This window comes from Anarhichas minor, unplaced genomic scaffold (genome assembly GCF_050575085.1).
Source record: "Anarhichas minor isolate MPS153535 unplaced genomic scaffold, ASM5057508v1 ptg000016l, whole genome shotgun sequence".
Taxonomy (NCBI): Eukaryota; Metazoa; Chordata; class Actinopteri; order Perciformes; family Anarhichadidae; genus Anarhichas; species Anarhichas minor.
This window is the reverse complement of record NW_027466462.1, coordinates 1,719,484-1,740,400: the sequence shown is the minus strand read 5'-3', so window position 1 is coordinate 1,740,400 and position 20,917 is coordinate 1,719,484. Positions and strand designations below refer to the sequence as shown.

The window sequence follows — 20,917 nt, the reverse complement described above, 5'->3', positions numbered from 1 at the left end:
TACACTGTTCTTCCTTGTGTTTCTAATCTAATTGACAAACTGGGACGTTTCAGATATATGGGGCCGTTCACACGCTGCTTCTAAAAACATGTGTAAAACACCAGCCATGCCACTAAAACAAAGATAAATTGGCTTTACTACTCTTCAGTTTGGCTGACCTTTTAACTGGACATTGGACACCTATGTCATTAAAAAGGCTCTAGTGGGATCAACTTTACGATATCGCAAGTATATTTTAGAGCATTTCTATGCAGTGTTTGTTATCGGCAAGCCAAGTAAGAGGTTGAGGAACGGACAGTCAAGTGGTGCTATTAATGTTTTTCTTGGCAATTCTTGATTAGTGGCACAGCTGGGGCTCGAAAAGGCCTGTTGATGGCCCAAAGTGGCGCCAAGCAGGCCCAGCACAGTGTGCTCCACTATGGCCCTTTGGGATTCCCAATATTCTGATAGTCTTGTTTCATCTTTTTCATTATTTCCCTGTACTTTTTGGCTTTGCTGTGTTGGCATTTTTCACACCTGAGCAATGTCAAAAGTTTGTTTTCGGTGTTTGTCCCCAAAGCAGAGAAAATTAAAACCCTGACAATGGCGACATGCACTTTGTGTTTCCTTAAGTTCCTGCAGTTGAAAGAAAGGGTGTATGCTGGCTTATCTACCAAGTGTTGACAGGTGATGCACTGTTCTTTATTCTTTTTTTAAATCTGTTAGTTTGTGCACATGTTGGCTGTATCTGTCACTGTCTCTCTCTCAGTTTGTATCGTCTCTGTCTCTCTCCCTATCTTTGCCAATAAAACAACAGATACTGACTTTTATTGTGGTTTTGATTAAAAGTTATGACACTGCAGCACTGAAGGGACAGAGGGACTAGTCCCGAATGGAGAAAGTGTGCACGGAAAACTTTTTTTATACGCGTGTGCATTTATTTGTGTGTGTTCCCCTTCGTGCTGCTGTCAAACTTTCCATTAAGGCACAGTTGATGTGTCAACAGCACCACCATAAGCACAACAACAATTGGTGCTCTGAGCGGAGCGAGTCGGCAAAATACAGTCAATCAGAGAGAACTTTTAGCCTCCCAAAATTGGTTTTATAAATGGGTTTTCCCCTTGATTTATGTTCTGCTCAGCCATCGGTCGTCTTAACTACAGAGTCATGAAGGAAGCAAGAGCCATAACTTGTCCCTTAAGTGCATATTGGTGTTGCTGGTCCACCGAACTTAGGTCAGGTTGTTATACATTTCTGGTAACTGGTTACTTCTCAAATCAAAATGAGAAAAATCCCTTAGAAAGCTGTTGCACAATTATACTTTATTATACCTTATGTAGTATGGTATGGTAGCTCTGTACTGTATGCTCTGTGTTCTCATGGGAAGCTTGAAACAGTTGTTATGTTGTTGTTGTTAAGCCTTTCTGAGGTCATCGCCAAGATGGAAAACCAGAAATTCCACACCCCCATATACCTCGAATGGAATCATCCTTTGTTTCAAAGCCAACATTTTTCCACCAATGTAACAATTCAACCGTGAGATTGGAAATCGAATCAGCCTCCTTAGATGAAACAGTCCAATATTCAATATAGTATATTGAACGTGAAAACTAACAAGTTACTAAAAAAACGATCTATCTATCTATAGAGCCCCTGGAGGCTCATAGCACACCCACACAGGTGCTCTTCTGATTAAATATCTTTAAATCTTCAAATGAATCTATATACAGTGGCTTTTTTCAATCTGCGGTATTTTATCAAATTCATCGCATCGAACAAAACTCACAAACTAAGTTTACCCAAAGCAATCAGGAGGTTTTCGGTTCTGTATTTAGAAAGTGATAAAGGCAGCGGCTTCTTTGTGGGAACTTTATTGTGACTAACACTGTGGAAAATGAAAGAGACTGTTGGATGAGTTGATTTCACACCAGGGAACGTGCAAAAAAGACAAGGAAGAGGGAAAGAACTAGTGTGTGTAGGTGTGTGTTTGATGACTCCAGTGAATAGCACTATTACTACAGTGTGAATTGTGATACCCGCTTTTTGTAGCATTTCTGTCAACAAGATGTCAACACCTAGTGGTTGACAATTGGAATCAAACTCATTGGGGAAACATGCATATACAGGTTTTACAGTTTCTAAATTGTAGTGTTATTAAATTAGATTCAGTTTGAATAGATAGTCTTTTATGAGTCACTTCTTGTGCCAGGCAATACAAGTTAAATGGGGCATGAGGGCTGAGCAGTGAGAGCTTTTATTGGTGCTTGGATGCTCAGAGAAGATCTGGGATACTACAACTCCCCTTTGAGCCATCTGGGCTTGTTGTGGTCATCAATGAAATGTCTGTGATGGTCAGTAAAACAGACAAAGAGGCCCACACTCTGGATTTCAAGCATCAATCCAACAAAGGGATCAGTATTGGGGTTTTATTCAAATGTCTTATTCAGTGTTTTGGTCATACTAAGCTCCATCCTCACGTGTCACGAAAACCAAGATAGCGATGACCAAAAAGCAAGATGATGGTGACCAAAAAGCAAGATGGCAATGATCAAAAAGCAAGATGATGGTGACCAAAAACCAAGACGGTAATGATCAAAAACCAAGATGGCAGTGACCAAAAACCAAGATGATGGTGCCCGAAAACCAAGAAGGCAGTGACCAAAAACAAAGATGACGACGGCCAGAATGCCAAACTCGAAGCTTGAAAACTGTAGTCCACTACAGTCCACTTCTTACATACAGTATATGGGTGGAGTGCTAACATTTCTTTGATCTACTTCTGATCACCACCTGCTGAGAATTCAAGATGTGTTTACCTTTTCAAATATCAGTTGGAATCATATTTTAGCCCTCTTGCAACATGCAAGTGAGACTTCAGTCAGTATTTGTTGCGTAAAACTTACAAATAAAGGATTTGATCCTCTAAAAAGCCACATGGAGTATTATATTCAATTCAAGAAAGCTGTTCATCATCGGAGTCATTTTTGCCATATGTTGTTCCGCAATGCCCACAAGCATTTCAGAAACTGCATTTTGCTATTTCGTAAAAAGCTACAGCTGAGAATACTTAACAATACTGTGTAAAACCAAACCAAGCTAAATATAAATATATGGTGTTGTGTGATCGGTCAAAGACGTGTGCCAGCTGTTCCCATAATTCCAACAAAGCACGGCTTTCAAATGTGGAATGTAAAGACGGTTCTTTTTCCTACTGCACTCTGTACAGCCCGCCAGATGGTGTCCAGTTGTGGCTTACTTACATATATATGTCTGGCTGGTTACACATGGGGTGGGGGGGTTTAATCGGAGCAATCCGATTGGTCAAACACACGTCCCAGATGTCCAGATGTGCTGCTAATGCCCAGAGTGTACAGCTAGTTGCATTTTATTGGCTGCCCTGTAATCCCTTATAATCAGGGAGCTAGTTAACTGGGCTTTATAACTATTGTTTTTTCTTTCCCTTTTTATTCGTTATAACAGATTTTTGGTTGGATTGTAGGTATTTCCTGCCTATTTCCAATTTCCTGCCTACGTGTGTGAGCCCCCAAAGTCCTTCTTTACTGGCTTATACTTTATAGCTTAAAATGTCAGAGGTGGTTTTTATTACAATGAGCTTTTCTTTCATTTAAAAAACCCTCTTGCCCTGTGCATCCCGTCCTCTCTTCCCTTCTTTCAAACCCTTATTCGTGCAGTTATTAAAGACAAATCTGCATTGTACTAACAGGAAACGGCAGTTTGTCGCACCAGGACCATCGTTAGATGGCTGTAGGCGACTCAGCTGGAAAGAGTAACATTTATGTTTCTCAGTTTTGGCTGCTGTGGCGCAGCAGAGACCAAATGCTCCGTCTGGATAAATGCTGCAACTCGCTGACGGTGACTAAATGTCTAAATATCTCTTCTTTCACTGGTAGCTAACAGACAGGAATTCAAACAACTCTGAACATAAAGTTTGGATTCTTCTTTGGATCTCATTAAGCTTCCAAAAGCCTCAATGTACACATTTGATTTTGCCGGTCAAGAGATAATATTACTCTACTTTTACCGTAACCTTAGATTCTGTGACTTGACTGTTAAGTACATACTCACGGCCTCACAGCTCCAATACTGATCCAGTCACATAAACACGAGCTGAGACTAAACATGGCGGGCAGCAGAAACTGTCTAACAACACGGAATGAGGCTCTGAGAGCCAAATGAAATATTGAACGTTTCTGCTTGAAAGCAAACCAGACTGAATTAAATTACACAGCGGGTGACTTTGGACAACACGCTGTAAAACACTGAAATAAATCTAAGTGACGCCAGAAAAAGCCCTGCTGAAAATTGACTTTTCTATCCATCCATCATATTTTCCATCCTCCTGCATGTCGCAGATAAACATTGCTGGCGTGGGGTCACGGGTCCTGCGTCCGTTAGGGGTCAGATAGGTTTCAATGAAACGTTACGTAAAGACTTTCGGGACAGGGCGCAGATGGTAATCATGCATGTACACATACATTTAAGTACAGCCATGCATACTTTGCCGCAATGCAAACGCAATAAAAGACTAACCCATCTATAGAGATCATAAGTAGGGTCTTGTCCATGAATCACAGAGACATTGAAACAGGCAGGCATGTGCATGAACACACTGAAACTGTGTTATCGAAGGAAAACCTCACTTAAAGCAGCTATAGTCAATACTTTTGGGAGGGCTACTTGTCGATTGTAGCGCTACGGAGAGTTTTAGCATCTTTCGGCTACTTGTTTTGGCCTGGGAACACGGTGGCTTATGTGGTCACACATTTTAGAGGTAAATACAAAAGCAAGCGCACCCGAAATGTAAGTTATGATCCATCATTGCACAGGAAAACTGAGGATGATCGCCTTCAATAAGTTTGGCTTACTCAGCGGTACTCAGTGAGCAACGTGTTGCCGATAGAAATGATGGTCAACACCACGAAGAATTAAACCTGACCGATCCTGCCAGCACACGGTGCGTTTTGTACTTGGAATCGAATGAAACGGACGTGAGTTGCAGCTGAAGTTACACAGTTCAACACCATCTACAGATGACGCACAACTCGGCTCACGCAACCTTCGATCCAGCACAAGGTGAGGCAGGAAGTCCTTGGCTTTCATTCAGCGATAATGTAATCAACGGTGAGCAAGTGAAATGAAGCAAATGTGTGCGTGTGTATATGTGTGTGTGTGTGTGTGTGTGTGTGAGAGCTTCTGTTTTGTACAATTTGTTCGAAGCTCAAAAGAGAGCTTTTCTTCTGCCAAACAACACGACGAGGACAAAAGCTCTCTGACTTAAAGACGCTCATCAGACTGCCATGTGTGCAGTAGAGTTGAGTGTGTGTGTGTGTGTGTGTGTGTCATGCAGATTGTGCAGAGAAACGCTTATCTGCTTACATACAAACTGCACGGTTAAAGGTTTGTTTTTAAGGTGTTTGCAGGCAGAAGATTGATTCACCGTGTGTGTGTGTGTGTGTGTGTGTGTGTGTACATTCAACATCTAATGACAGTCTTTAGTAACATCCTCTCTCGCTGTGATTATGTCGAGCTATAAGACGATCTGTTATCCTCCTTCATCCCTCAACTCACACCCTAAGGTATTGAGATGGATTACACTTTTGTGTGTGTGTGTGTGTGTGTGTGTGTGTGTGTGTGTGTGTGTGTGTGTGTGTGTGTGTGTGTGTGTCCACATTAACATGTGCCTGTGTGTGTTTAAGTGGAGCTAAGGAATCCTAATATTTGTTTACTTCTCATTAATTTATATCCTTCATTTAGTTGATCCTTTGTCGGGGTTACTTGTGTCTTTTTCCTTCACTGTGTTCACTCCACACCAACGTTCAGCAGAGGTTTGTAAGAACTAACTAAAATGTTTGTACAATGGAACTGTTGTTAAAAAAATTAAATAATTCTGAGCACTACAATGAGTCTGTTCATTCATATTTTCTATTCATTAATGGATGTATATATATATCCAAAACTATTTTTAAAACTCATCTAGTTGAATCTGCTTTAGACCTGTGGTTTGTTTCTGTCTCTCTGCTTCTTTACATTGTTATTGTTTTCATTGTTTCTGTTTTTACCATGTAAAGTGCCTTGTAGCACCTTTTAAAGCGCTATACTAATAATATGTATTATTATATATATATATATAGAAGGAGGAAGAGGAGCTCCCAGGGGAAAAGGAAGAAATAAATTGACAGGAAATGAAATTGTAAACGAGAGAGAGAGAGAGGAACACATGGAGAGACAGAGAGAAGAAGAGGCTGACATGACTTTCTGCGAGAAAGGCTGTCAAGGTGGTCTTTGCCCTTGAGTGGGCAGCGACACACTCCTCCATCTCTGCTTTCTCCCTCCCTCCCTCCCTCCATCCATCTCTCCCTCCCTCCATCCATCTCTCCCCATGCCTCCCAGTAAATTTAAAGTGGAGGAGAAGAACTGAAAAGCAGACACTTGAGGGGGAGTGACACATCTTGCTCGAGATATTTATATCTCCTTCCCCCCCACTTCCCTCTTTTATCTTCAACCTCACTCACTTTCATCCTCTTTTTCTTGCCCTCCACCTGCCTCCTATGTACTAAGATGTCATGAGAAGAGGAGGAGGTGTCTCAGGGGTAAATGTTTAAAAGTGTCCAACACTTTGGCACCTCCGATTCGTATTAAAAAGTCTTAGATCCTGTCATGAAAGGTCAGAGCGTGCGTGTACAGTTTAATGAACAAGGATGGAAGCACAGCTCTATTGACTCCCTGATGTCTTTTGTCTTACTGGGACCACATTAAACATTGTGTAACTGTGTGCTTTGAGAACATTGTTAAGTGTTTATGACATGTTTTCTTTATGGCTTACATCTAATATCAAAGCTATATATTTAACATATTTAACAGCCGTTTTCTCCAGAGCAGGAAGTGCTACATTGTCGACCGCATTCACGACTCGTGGTCGCGCCAATAAACCATCGACATGATTTTCGTCGTGAAAATATTGACCCGTAATGGCTGCGATGTTATTGAGAATAGTTTCATTACAATCGATCACGTCCATCACCGAGGCTTTTAGCTTCAAGTGCAAAAGGACTATTCTGGCCTCAACACACACACACACACACACACACACAGGTACTGTATATCCGAGCACATCGGTGTGGAGGTCGGGTCTCTGCTGAGGGGAATGGTGATCGCTGCACATGCACGGACACAGTTAACCTCCATTCGGCCATAACTCCAAAACCCATCGCTTCTTCCTTCTCCCTCTCTTTATCCGACTCGTTTCCTTTCCTACGCTAAATCCTACCCCTGGAACCTTCTCCTTATTGCCTGCAGTGAGCTGCGAGGTCATTATTCACTATCGTGTCAGGTTTTTCAGTTCGAGTGTCCCTTTTTCTTTTACTATTATTCTTCCTCACTGTCTCAGTGTCTGTATCTAATTGGCCTTTTCACCTATCTAGACCTCTTTTTTCGTTCTTTCTTTTTGTCCTTTGTCTTCATTTCCACCTTTTCTTTTCCTGTCTGTGTGCTCGATTTCATCTGCCACCTTCCTTTATCCCTCGTATTCCTCATCCCCCCCCCTCCTTCTCTCACATCTTTCCTTTCCAAATCTGCCTTAATTCTCCGTATCTTTCCGCATGGCTTCAGGGACAGCGATGTCGGTTTGTTTAACGGCCGATTGTCAACTCCCCAGAGGCTGAACCACAATGATTTTCATGATCCCTGATTAAATATGTTATCGCATTAGCGTTAACGTTTAGTTGGACCTTCTGGTGCTCCATGAATACATTAGAAGAACCAAGCAAAATGCCACAGGAAGGAGAAAAACGTTATCGGAACGTCTCCACTGTCTGTTAGCGTTTAGCTCAAAGCACCACTGTTTCTAAATGAAGCCTCTCAGAGCTGCCAGCACGGCCGTCGTCTCGTCGTCTCGTTTCCTTCCTTCATCTCTCAGCACACATTAGCGAAGACTCCTCTTCCACCTGTCTCTTCTTTGTTTACATCCCTCCATCCTCACTTCTGTCCTTCCTGCTCCGTCTCTCCTCCCAGCCTTGAATCATCTTGGCTCTCTCTGCGTCTCTCCCTCCATCTGTCCATCCGTCCTTTCCTCTTCTTAATTTCCTCTGTTCCCACCTTCTCCTAACCTCATCCTCTTTTGCTGCCCACCTCCACTCGATTCATCGCCGCCCCCTTTTTCCTCCTCGTCCTCTTTCTCCTCCGTGTATCCTCCCCCTCCATCCCTCTCTCTAATTGGCATCCCGGAGGTCTTGGACCATTAAGACCCCTCCAGACCCCTCCGATTGCCCTCGCTGTGCTCGAACCTACAGTCCCTCTGCAGCTTCAACTCCCACTAATCAGGCGGCAAGAGAAAAAAGATGGCCGACGGCGCTGAAGGGTCCTCATGCTGAGTGTTATTAAGATGTTTGGCTGAGGGCCTTAAATGCTGACACACACACACACACGCACACACACACACACACACACACATGCACAAACTGTGGATTCACACACACACACACACACACAAAATGAAGGAAAGGACAGATACAAACATAATTAAATGAGCAGAGTGACACACACACACACACACACACACACACACACACACACACACACACACACACACACACACACACACACACACACACACACAGGTGGGTGGCAATCATGTCGCAAGCTGTAATCAGCAGTGATGGAGAGTCAGCGAGTAGAAAGAAGACGTTGGGGATGAAATTAAAGGAGAGATGAAAAGAATAAGAGGAGGAGAGCAGACAACCTGATTCAGGCCGAGCCTGAGAGAGATGAAGCAGCGATGGGGTCACGTTGGTTTTGAAGGGTTTTTTGATCACATTGTGTGTCAGATTCTGAAAAAAAATCATCAAATATGTTACAAGTTTATTATTGGCCAAAACTTTGTGCATCAAGCTTTTACATGTGGTCCAGGGTTGTTCTTTTAATCATTTGGACGTTTTGCTTTCAAGAGCTGTGATTTTGTTTTGTTGTAGAGTGCTTTTGTAACTGTGAAAATTCTTTTTTTTCATCTAAAATATGTTTGTTATTGTTATAATCCTTTAGATATCCCTCTTAAAAGACTTAATAATTCATCTTTTGTGTCGCCCTGAGTAAGCGTTTCAGAATAAAAGCCCACTGAATAAGAAACACGTTAACAAAGACCTTTAAGAGGCTGTCACTACTCTTTCTTATGGCTTTTTTATTTGTTATTTTCACACTTCTTCTGTTTTCTAGTGTTTTCGTTGTCGTGGATTTCATTTTCTGTCTCCCGGTGACTGCTTTGTTCGTCAGCCTCGCTCCGTCTTATCGCCGTCTATCTGCGTCTTGGCAGACTCAATTTAATTGTCCTTTATTGGCACGAAGCACACAACAAGACGCGATCCAGACAACAGAAGCGTGGAGCGGGACAAGGCGAATGCTAATAGAAGAATCCCACCTCTGAGGCTCGATCTGCTGACGCGTTCTGTGTTGTCCCTTAATTTACCTTCATCACAGGCAGAAGACAATACACTCTGCAAACAGGGAAACACGAGGACGGAGGTTTGCATCTGCACAAAGCGAGGCACACGGCAAATACGCTGGCACACACAGAGGTGTGTGGGGGGGGCGGGGGGGTAATGCAGCATGAAATGAAAGACGCAGCAGGGTTTTGGTGAAGACCTTTCAATCAGTGGGAGCGCTGTCACTCCAACCAGAAGAAGTGTGTGTGTGTGTGTGTGTGTGTGTGTGTGTGTGTGTGTGTTTACTGTTGAAAACATCAGTCTCCTTTGTGGATATTTGTGCATTTACTGCGTGTGCATTTTGAGTGTGTTTATGCCACCGTTTCTCTTTTTTGTACATTCACGGTCAGTTGAGGAAAAAGTCTGAAACAGTCAACATCAATATTTAAAGAGTTCCCTCCTCCCCCTCCTCGTGTTTCGGCTTTTATTCAGAAGTCTCGAGGCTTGTAGAGGGGATGAGAGGGGACACATCAAATTTCAACTATCCGTTACTAAATATGCAGGAAAAGAAGCAAAGGGCAAAGATCCAGAATTGTAGATGAGCCCTTACAATTAGAAGTCTTGACATAAGCTTTTGCAGACATTGGTCACGACTGTGGCATCTTTAAGGCGACCCGCCTGATTAAATACTCAAAACGAATGTCAGCAATAGGGAGACTGAGGGAAATCCACCTGCTTACACAATATCTTCATTAACGCTGTTATATGCAACAAAGAGGCGAAGTAGTGGTGGGATTACGTGAGCTGAAATAATGATTTAAAGGATGTAGATAAATCAATTATGGCAGTTGTGTTCATGCGCCTGAGGTAAGTAAACAGCAATTTGGCAGTAACTGATCATTGTCTTTGCATAATTCATCCTGAGGGAGATACATGCACTATAGTAATGGATGAACAGTGATGGGTGGAATCAAGATCATTTAATAAATAGTATATATACATATGGATTTCTTTAATACGCCTGGACGTGTTAAAGTCACATATTTTGCAATAGCTATAACTGCTGATGTTTGATATATTTGAGTAACTTTCTCCTGCAAATGTTACGCTACGCTTCAACGCTAATTATTCACTTTGTAAAGAAGGCTTCAGTGGACGAAACAGTCTCAACCTCGAGGTCCATTTAGTAGCTGTTCTGAAGATTTCGATCATATTACCTGATCTTCATCAGCAGATAAGGATCCACTTCAATTTCATGTCAGTTTTGCGTCCCTGATGCTACTAGAAGCTGATATCTCAACAGCTGGTCTTATTGGCAGACTTTCTCAAACACGCAGGCCAAGAATACATTAGTCTAGCCCCCACACCTGGGGCCCCTTAATAAATTAAGGGGAAGTGCATGCATGCATTTCAAGTTGTTTCTTCCCCCCTGAAAAAACAATTTGTGCTATTTTTAATAGCTGAAAACAAAGGAAACATAATTGTCCAGAGGACATGTTTTTGTGCAAATCGCTGCTCATAACTGGAATAAACTTCCAAGCAAAAAGCGAAAGTCATTATCTGTGAAACCATAAGCAGGTTGACCGCATCAAGCACAATACGCATCAGTGATTCAAGCACACACACACACACACACACACACACACACACACAAATACTCCCACGTGAACACACACAAACACAACAGATGTTTCGTGGGAGAGCTTGCATAGATAAATTCCTGCAAAACGTTACAGAATGCAAACGGTTGGCAAACAAGAACGGTACAAATTGCTGCCCCCTCCCATCCATCCACACACACACACACACACACACACACACACACACACTCGATAACCACTCTACCGTGGCACCATCAACTTCGATATCCACAAACGTGTCTCTGCAGCCGAGAATGTGTCACAGAGTCAAGACGTGAGTTACAACAAATGGTCACACACACTTCACACTTTCCCTGTTTCTCTTACACACACACACACACACACACACACACACACACACACACACGCAAACACACACAGAAGATAGAGGTGACCCCTCCATAGAGAAGGAGGAACTGGAGAAACAAAAGAGATGTTCATTACGGAGCAGTTTACGGAGGCGTCCATTAGAGGTTAAAACTCCAGCAACGGTTTTAGTATGTGGAACAACTTTATTGGCCTTTTCTGCGGCTGGCTAGTTAGCTCGCTTGCTAATTCCATCCATCCATCTATTGTCTACCGCTTAGGGCAGAGTCGAGAGGGCAGAAGGCTCGGGATTGGTATTCCAGATGTGTCCCTCTCCCCCAGCAACGTTTTCCAGCTCTTGCTGGAGGACCCCGAGGCGTTCCCAGGCCAGAGGAGATATATAATCCCTCCAACATGTTCCGGGTCTACCCTCAGGGCCTCGTACCAGGTGGACGTGACCGGAAAACCTCTAAAAGGAGGCATCTGAGTCAACTATTTGAGTATTCCACGGCACGTCGCTCTGTGCCTGGAGAGGTTGTTGTAGGATGTACTTGTTGTGCTGCTTGCGGTCACCTATAATTAACCCCACCTGTGTATATTGATTGTGAAAAAATTGCCACTATACGTCTATCGTCTGAGTGGCAATATTTAAAGGTCAAATTGGATTGCTGTTCTCGTTTTTTTTTTCCTTTTTCAAACATAAGCCTTTCCATCACAACAAACTGCACAAGGAGAATCGCTGGAACTCTTTCAAACTTCAATTGTGTTCATCTCAAAACAATGAACAATGCCTGAGGGCTGTGTTCACTTGAAGGATGAGCATTGTCCTTTGTTGGTGCCATTGTTCCTAATACTGTCTTCACTGCGACGACAAGCTTCATAATTCAAGGTTGTTGTTGTCAAATCCAAGGACAATTTACAAAGAACATTTTAGTTCAGTTTGTGAAGATACATTCTAATCTCTGCTAATATACAGTATTTAGGAAACACAGATAAGACTCCCCTCCTCCTCTCTTACCCTTTGCTTGAATTTACTTCACATGCATGTCAGAGTATGATGAGTCAGACTGTTAAAGTTCAGCTCCAACCCAAAACTCTTCCCCTCGTTCTCCTTCTATCTGAAGGGTAGAGGGGGACATAAAGAGAGAAGCACGTCTCTATAGTGATGCACATGACAACACTGGAGCCTTCACCTTCAGCACACCGTCTTTTACACACTATAACACACACAATGCACAACGTTGATGATGATGAGAGGAGGAGGAGAGGCTGAGACAGAGGAGTCCTTGCTGTCTATAATGACGCTCGTTAACAAAAAAAAGAAACGACAGCGGCGTAGAATGTGGAGTGTTTTCAGACCGGAATAATTTTTCGTTGTTGTTATAAGAGCCAATATAGTACTTAGGTAGGTACTCTGCAAGCACAAGAGAACCATGAGTGATGTAATTGACTGGTGATTGGTCAAACACATGAGCCAATGCAGAACGGGCAACCGCCATTTTCAAAAAAACCGTAATACGTGTAAACAGCTTGTAATGAAAAAAAACATGAAACATGAATAGAAAACATGGGAAAATGTGCCGACAGTGAATCCAAAAGTGAACTCGTTCATAAGTGAGCCAAAGAACGAGTAAGAGCTAACCCAGTAATATTAGCACAAAGGCTAATCCAGTAGCACAAATGCAGACCCAGTAATGGTAGCACAATGGCTAGTCCAGTAGCACAAAGGCTAAACCAGTAACGTTAGCAGAATGGCTAGTCCAGTAGCACAAAGGCTAACCCAGAACGTTAGCACAATGGCTAGTCCAGTAGCACAAAGGCTAACACAGTAATGTTAGCAGAAAGGCTAGTCCAGTAGCACAAAGGCTAACCCAGTAACGTTAGCACAATGTACTTTTCATACTTGTCATATTTAAGCAAAATCTTCTACAATTCCATCCTTTCTTTTGTGGTCATTGCAATTCATTGACCCGTGGCAGAGACATACATCCCTGTAGTCACATGTAGCTTTGTTGTCAGGAAAAAACACCGTCAGTGAACCCTGTAGCGAGGGGCCGAAGTAAAATCTGAGTCTGTTTTCACAGCAGAGAATGGAGGTCAGAGACACAGAACACTGAAGTCTTAGTATTAGTGTGTAGATGATTAGTTCAAATGCACTTTAACTTAGTTATTTGGGTTTGTGGGCCACATTCGCAGTGTAGTTTAACAGGTTTTTTACTCCTATGCTGAAGAATACTCGCATCACATTTGGGATGTATAGATTCCCCAAAATGGTAAAATATCTATATTCCGAATCATGGTGAAGAATAAAAACTATAAGTTTATGTTTGCCACGTTTATGAATAGTTGCAGGAGCGCGGACTACTTTTTGAAGGTTACCACAAAATTTACAACCACATGTAATCTGGGAAATATTCCTCTGCCGGCAGAAGTTTTCCTTGAGCTTGGACTTGGATTCAGAAACACAATTCATCAGGACACAGTTTTGGAGACCTTAGACCTTGAATGTGATTCTTATACTGTCAAAGAGGACCGGTACGAGCTGAGAGTTTGCACGACTGTAAATCTCCTCCGGACAACTTTGCTCTGCTTCTCTTCCTCCGCCAAAACCTCAACAATTTATTTTGTATTTCGTTTTTGTTAAATGAGATAATAAAGCTGACACAGCCGCCACAGCAGAATGCATTAGCTGGTGCTCGGAGGGAGCGGCGATGACTCTAGAAGGCATTTTGTCTTCCTGTGTCTCTTCCTCTGAGAGACACAGTGAGAAAGTGGAGAAGCGAACGACGGGGAGATGCTGAACCCCTTCATCCGACTTTCTCCTCTGTTGCCACTCTGCTTGATTTGAATTTCTTCGAACCATGTCCTTTCGCATAATCACAAATGGGAAAAAAGAACGTTGAGGAGGAGAAGGAGTAGGAGGACGGTGTGCAGCTTTGTGTGTGTGTGTGTGTGTGTGTGTGTGTGTGTGTGTGTGTGTGTGTGTGTGTGTGTGTGTGTGTAGAAAGCCCTTGAGGGAGTTTTAACAGTCTGACGTTATTGGTGATTAAACAAAAAAAAATAAAATGAGACACACGTTCTCCCTCTGATGTGCACACACACTTCCAAACTGACACTTTCTTGATGTGCCTGCCTCCATTATGGAAACTACTCAAGCCGAGTGAGGCTGACAAAACACTCCCCCCCCCCCCCCCCGGGGAGGAAGCGGCGGAGAGGCAGGAGTGAAGAGGAGAGGAATTTTCCGGTAATTTTAATTGCAAAGCTTGTTAGCCTATTTCTTTTTTAGCGCCTTATTAGCATGTCATTATGAAGCCAGACGGCGTTTGACGGACAGCCTGAAGGCGAGCGGTGGCTTTGTGTGTGTGTGTGTGTGTGTGTGTATACGTTGTGCACGTTATGCAGACAGCTATTATTTTGTGTTTACTACATGTCAAGACGAAGGTGCGAGCATCTACGGAGGCACTTGTGTACTCTTTAATAGTAACGTGTTCTTTCGGGAGCTTTGTGCAGCTACAGTGCAGTTCATTACGAGGGGGTTTTGGAGCTTTGGCCAAGGGCACACCGACCGGTTTTATAATCTGTGCGCAGAATGCTAGTGTTAGTCCTCCAATCAGATTTTAACTACACTGCTGACCGTCTCTTTCTTTGCAAAGGGAACAGAGAATTTAGAAAACCTTTCTCTCAACTATTTCGTGACACATGTTTCTGCCCTCTGCCTAAAAATAGAAGGCAGACGTAGAGGGTGTGAGGAGCCAATTTGGGTTCATGCACCCAGCGTGGGCGTGATGATTGTGTGTCCAAAAGTAAAAAAGCCCATTTGCGCTGATTACCTTTATTTCTGGCAATCAGAAGCCTGTAAGTATGGCAGCTGCTAATGAATACGTGGTTGCCCAATTTAAAGGGGAAGTACGCACATTTTCATAGTTCATACATGTTACTCATACGGTCTGAGACAGTCCAAAAATATATCTGTCTCCCATTCACTTCATTATGGAGCTGCTCCAGAAGTTTGAGACTTCCTTCTCTGGTTCACCGCTTTGAAAGAGAGAAGCTTGATCTCACGAATATGGAATTAACTTTCCGAGACCTTTCCTAATTTAGGTGGTGTTCTTTTTTAAGCATCATTAGCAGAAAAAAAGTTTCAAAATCCAAGAATTGAAACTGTCGTTGGTGAGCTAATGGCATGTTCCCCTAACTGAAATGAGTTGGAACGAGTGCAGTTTTGGTGCAGCCATATAAAGTGTAGATTGGACAACTTTTCTTGGAATAACGGCAAATAATTGCTGCTATCTTTACTTAGAAATTCAGCCAAAGCAAAAAGTATGAATGTATTACTGCAAGGCTGGAAATTCAGACAGATACCGGAGCTTTCTTACCAACATTTAGTAAATAAAGTTGTCATAGCACTGAAGACAATACACCTGGTCCAATGACTACATCAGCACCATGGACAGCGTCAGAATATACACACATATACAGTATATATATATATACCTACATATATACTTACAGATACATAAACATAAATACATGTATACATATATACATATACATATATATAACTAACGAGCATTACTCGGACAGACGAGTCACGTCTCAGTCATTATGATTTAGATGCCGCTCTAAAAGGAGTCGGCACAATTTATATAAGATAAACCATCTCAAGTGCTGTAAACAATAACTAATCTGAGTGAGTGAAGAGGACAGAAGAGTCTCTCGGCTGACTGATTGAATCGGCTTCTTTATGACCGTGAAGCTGTCGCTTTAGAGCGGCGTGGAGAGAAAGAGCACAAATACAAGTACTGCACAGGGAGGATAAAAATAACTTCATTCATATTTAAGTTATAGTTGAAAAGTTTGTGCTCACACACACATAGAAAAAGGTCTCCGTTACCTGGCAACAGGAAAGTGAAGTGCATTGTGGTCAAGATCGCGATGCGACACTGACAACAAAAGACTGAGGCTTTGATAGTCTCAGATAATAACATGTGGGATAAATTACAAACATGTACCTCTGCTTCTGCTACCAAATATATAATGTTAAGTAAAAAATACACCCACGTCAATTCAGTTTAAATTGACTAGAGAACACCTTTACTCCATACTCCACAAATAAAGATGGCTGCTGCGTGGTACGTTACTCTTCTTTATCTTTCCCCACTTCTTTTTCAGCTGCCTTTCGGTTTGAAGGGGCCGTCCAAAAGGGAGACCTCTGGGGGTCTCTGTGGACTGGTTGCACAGGTTGTATGAAGAAGTTTGCTAAAGGCGTTGAACTAGGGCGGGAATAAAAACAACACGACCACTTACGACATACATCGGTGCGACCGAGGAAATGTTTAGTCGCACTGACATTTGTTCGCACTCTGTAGTTATTGTATATACTTATTCAAACTTAAACATATGCTCGAATATATTTAGAAATACTGTACATGTACCCACAAAGCTGCAGACAGATATCCTTCTTTCCACAAAGCCGTCTTTCAATACTACATTGTAACTTACATTGACTGCGGTCCCTAGAGAGTCCTAATTGTCCTTCACATCGATCTCTCTGAGCAGCACATGAATCCATTACATTAATTGTAATTGTCAAAAAAATATGGACCTTGAGTGGAGCTTGTTGATATAACTGCAGATCGTATGACATCATGACTGTATCCTTTGAGGACACTGAGGTCTTGAGGTACTTTATGGAAATTTGCAGAGAATCCCACAACCCGCAGAAAGTTGTGGACCGACTCTGGCCTTATTTTTAGACTCCGAATGTGACTCATTTCAGGCAAAATAAAGTATTTATAAAAATGATTTGGTCAAACTCCATTTAAATGCTATTCCTGGCAGCATGGAAGGAGCTTTGAAAGGGCATTCAGACCTTTCCATTGGGGAGAAAAACAGCGTTAAACAGCCCATTACTTCCCTGTAATTCCATTGTAGTTTTCCAGGAAAGAAAAACAGTAAATCATCTGGTAATAATTTGAGGTAAAGTAGACTACAATCCTGAGACAGCTGCTAAAGTGTGTAAAGTTTATAAGCTGCTGATTCAAAGAGGGGTGACAGGACATGTGCGAAAACCTTTTAAATAAAACTCGCAGGAAAAACAAACAGCCAACTAAATAAATATCAAATGACAAATAAAATGCTTAACATGTTGAGATATTCAAAGAATCCAATTTCAGCCCTCATGGAATGAATATGAAATTAACCAGCAGTAAGTTAGAACGTTTTTTTCAAGTTCATACATTCATACAGAGGTAATCTGTGTCAAAGTAGTGTGTTTGTCCCTCGGGGTAGTTCACTGACTCACAGGCTTTTTTATCGGATAGATTTACACTTCATTATGGCTGAACCCTCCGGCCAAACACAGACTTTTTGCCCCGTCAGCTACAGTGAAGAAGTAATTAAACTTAGTAGCTCCACCGCACCGACAAAACAAATTGATTCTGGCTTTAGGATCAAAGATATAGTGTCTGTGTCTGTGTGTGTGTGAGTGTGTGTGTGTGTGAGTGTGTGTGTGTGTGTGTGTGTGTGTGTTTATGTGTGCATGTACGGAGGACATAAACACATGCAAAGAAATGTAAAGAGAGGTTATCTGACCTTCACGCTCTGGTGGCATAAACTGGAGAGAGAGAGAGAGACCGACTGGAGGGAGAGAGAGACAGATAGAGGAAGACATGAGGCAAGAAGAAGTGGAAAGGAAAGCTTCTCCAGTCCTGAGGGTTACAGAGACTAATTAACTTGAGAGACATGACCTTTCTCTCCTCCTCCCTGAGTGAGAACATGTGTGTGTGTGTGTGTGTGTGTGTGTGTGTGTGTGTGTGTGTTTAATCAATACAAGGGCATAGTCATCACAGCCAGATGGACCCGGTACATCATGTCTCATCATCGCGTGAAAGCCAGAGAGCTAGAAGCAGAGAGTAAGCGTAAGAGAGAATTCCCAGAATACCATTTTAAACCGTGAACCCTTAAACACACCCTCAAACACATGTCTGTGAATGTATCTGTGTGTGCGTGTGTGTGTGTGTGTGTGTGTGTGTGTGTGAGGACCAATTTAAGGTGTCAGACCTGCAGAGCTACGACATTTTTGGCCAGTCTGACTGCTTCAGAGGGCTGTTTGAGAATATTAAAAGTAGTTTTTTTTTGGTTGAAGTTATAAGGGTTTTAGATAGGTTTGTGGTGAGTTGTGGGGTAATCCTCTTTAAATAGACACCACCGGATACAGAGGGAGACCGAGAGGAGACAGAGGCGAAGAAGACGGAGGAAGAGAGGGGAAATAAAGCGTCCTCTGGAGGGGGATGATTAGGAAATTTGAGTGTGTGTGTGACTGTGTGTTTCTCTCACTCTCTATGTGTGTGTACATGTACAGTTTTCCTGCTCAGGGACAGTTGGTGCCACATAACACTGAACGCTAGTATACTTTAAAAAGAAGAAGCTACGTCCTGATGTACTCACCCTGGTCGAATGCTGACTGTGTCTTCATGTGGAAAAAGGCCCCCTTGGAAGAGCTGTCTCAGCGTTTTGTTGCATTCACATGAGCGTTGTTCGCACCGTCTTCGAACTCGAGGCGCTCGACATCTGTCGTGCTTTTAAAGTCTGAAACAAAAAAGAAAATATGTATCCAGAGGTGTTGTGGCACGCTAGTGAGCTAATGTTTAGCGTCCAGTATTGTAAAGTCATTTAAACCCCAAAACTACAATCTTTTCTTAAACCTAACCAAGTGGTTTTGTTGCCTAAACAGGTTCTGCACTGCAGGGGTTTGAGCAGCCCCTCAGACCGGGTCGGGCCTGTGGGGTGTGCTCGTGTTTCAACAGTGTACATTCCACCCTCCTTTTACATTTGCAACTCATTTTCCTCCCTTCAGAAGAATCCCTTTGCAGCCATCCATTCTTGTTCAGAACAATAAACAGCCTTCACACACCATCCATCACAGTCGACCTGAAGCCTTCATTTGGTTTCGTCAAAGCGACGCTTTTATTGTTACTTCATCATGTTACTTCAACGTTTTTCTCACGAGCGTGCTTGTTGTTTCTCACCCCACTTACGGTCGACCGCCTGACACTCAAATGTACGAAATTACGGCTGTACCAAATTGCCAATGCAACCCTATCAATAGTTTTGTTGTTTGGTATTGTTCGCACTGCTCATTCATTATTCAAAGAAAACAAAAGTAAAGAAAACCTAAAGCTGAGTTGGTCCTATTAGGGAGTCTGTGCATTCGTGTGTGTCCCATATCAAGCTGGAAAAAAGCGTTATTCTTGTCTTGACTTCTACAAAACAACATATATTGATTCCCTCCCCCGCCTCGGCTCTTTTTTTTCCAGTTAGTTGATGAACTCTGAAACCGAGTCCAGCCGAGACCCCCCCCCCCCCCCCCCCCCCCTTCAGGGCAGCCACGCTGCCATCACAAGCAGCTACAATAAGAAGCTCAAAGCCACCCGCGGCGGAGAGCACGAGTACAGTATATAGCTGCCACACGGAGTTCTCGTTATGGATATTTATCTGGGGAAACACCCTGCTTAACATTCACACAGTGAAACGCCTGGGTACAGAAAAGTTTACTCCAAAAGAAAACAACTAAAAAGACCAATAAAGTTTGCTAATTCGCTAATTAGATCCCCTGTTACCACAAGCGTTGGCAAGGCTGTTTCTTTTTGGGAGTGGAGCGTGCCTCGAAACCGATCAAAAACGCTCTGCTGAAACATTAACAAACAATAAACATTGTGTGCTCTCTGCTGGCTTTCCCTACAACGCCCTCAGAGCTGTTACATAACATCTCATCTCACCGCTCCAACGCTGGGAAAGCTCTCAATTTGGAAATGAGCTGACTCGATATATTTTTTGAGAATTATTGAGACGTAATTAGTCTGAAGTCAAAATTAAACACTTGGCCTGCAGCCTCCGTACCGCTTGGAAGAAAAAAAAAATCAAGTTTATATAATGAATCACATTATGTAATTATAGAAACATGAGGTCAGGTTGAGGTTGCATTAGCTGCATAATAAATAACTTTAGTGCTGCGTGCGGATTTCAGAAGATTAAAAGGAGCATGCTGGTGTTTATGCATCTTTCATAAAGTTTCCACTGTATACTTCCGCACGGTATCATCAGCCCCCGCTGGTTTCCTTTTATTTCAATACAAAATCAACTTAGAACTTGTGGAACGGTAATCATTCAAATTGTAAATCACTGTGAGGTAATGCAGATGACCACGGGGACTGAAGCGCGGTGCATTCATGCGTCCTTGTAAACGCAGTGTCTTCTGCACGTCGTCTACGTTTCCTACATCGGCAGCACTGCGTCCGTCCGGGACAAACATTCTCTACAAAGTAAATGGATTAAAGGGATTAAAGGCTCCCCATTTCAATAAAGTGAGCCTGAGAGCATCATCAAGTAGAATTCATTATTTAAACGACTCTGAGGACAGAGGCGAGGATGTGATAAGGCCACGCATTTTAAATGTTTTTTTAATCCATCCATCCGATTTAAATATTTATGGATGCGCCACACGTACACTCTGACACTTACGGAGACCTGGTCCAATTTGAACCCCGTTCAGTCTGT

The 20,917-nt window shown here is 42.6% G+C and overlaps 1 protein-coding gene across 1 annotated transcript in view; it reads right to left on the bottom strand.

Moving 5' to 3' along the window:
- Positions 1–18,043, bottom strand: part of htr2cl1 (5-hydroxytryptamine (serotonin) receptor 2C, G protein-coupled-like 1) — a 47,139-nt gene extending 29,096 nt beyond the window's left edge. Inside the window, exon 1 of the mRNA XM_076092373.1 lies at positions 17,954–18,043. The gene's annotated coding sequence lies outside the window, so the exon portion shown is untranslated. The remainder of the gene's footprint in view (positions 1–17,953) is intronic.
- Positions 18,044–20,917: the final 2,874 nt, after the last annotated feature.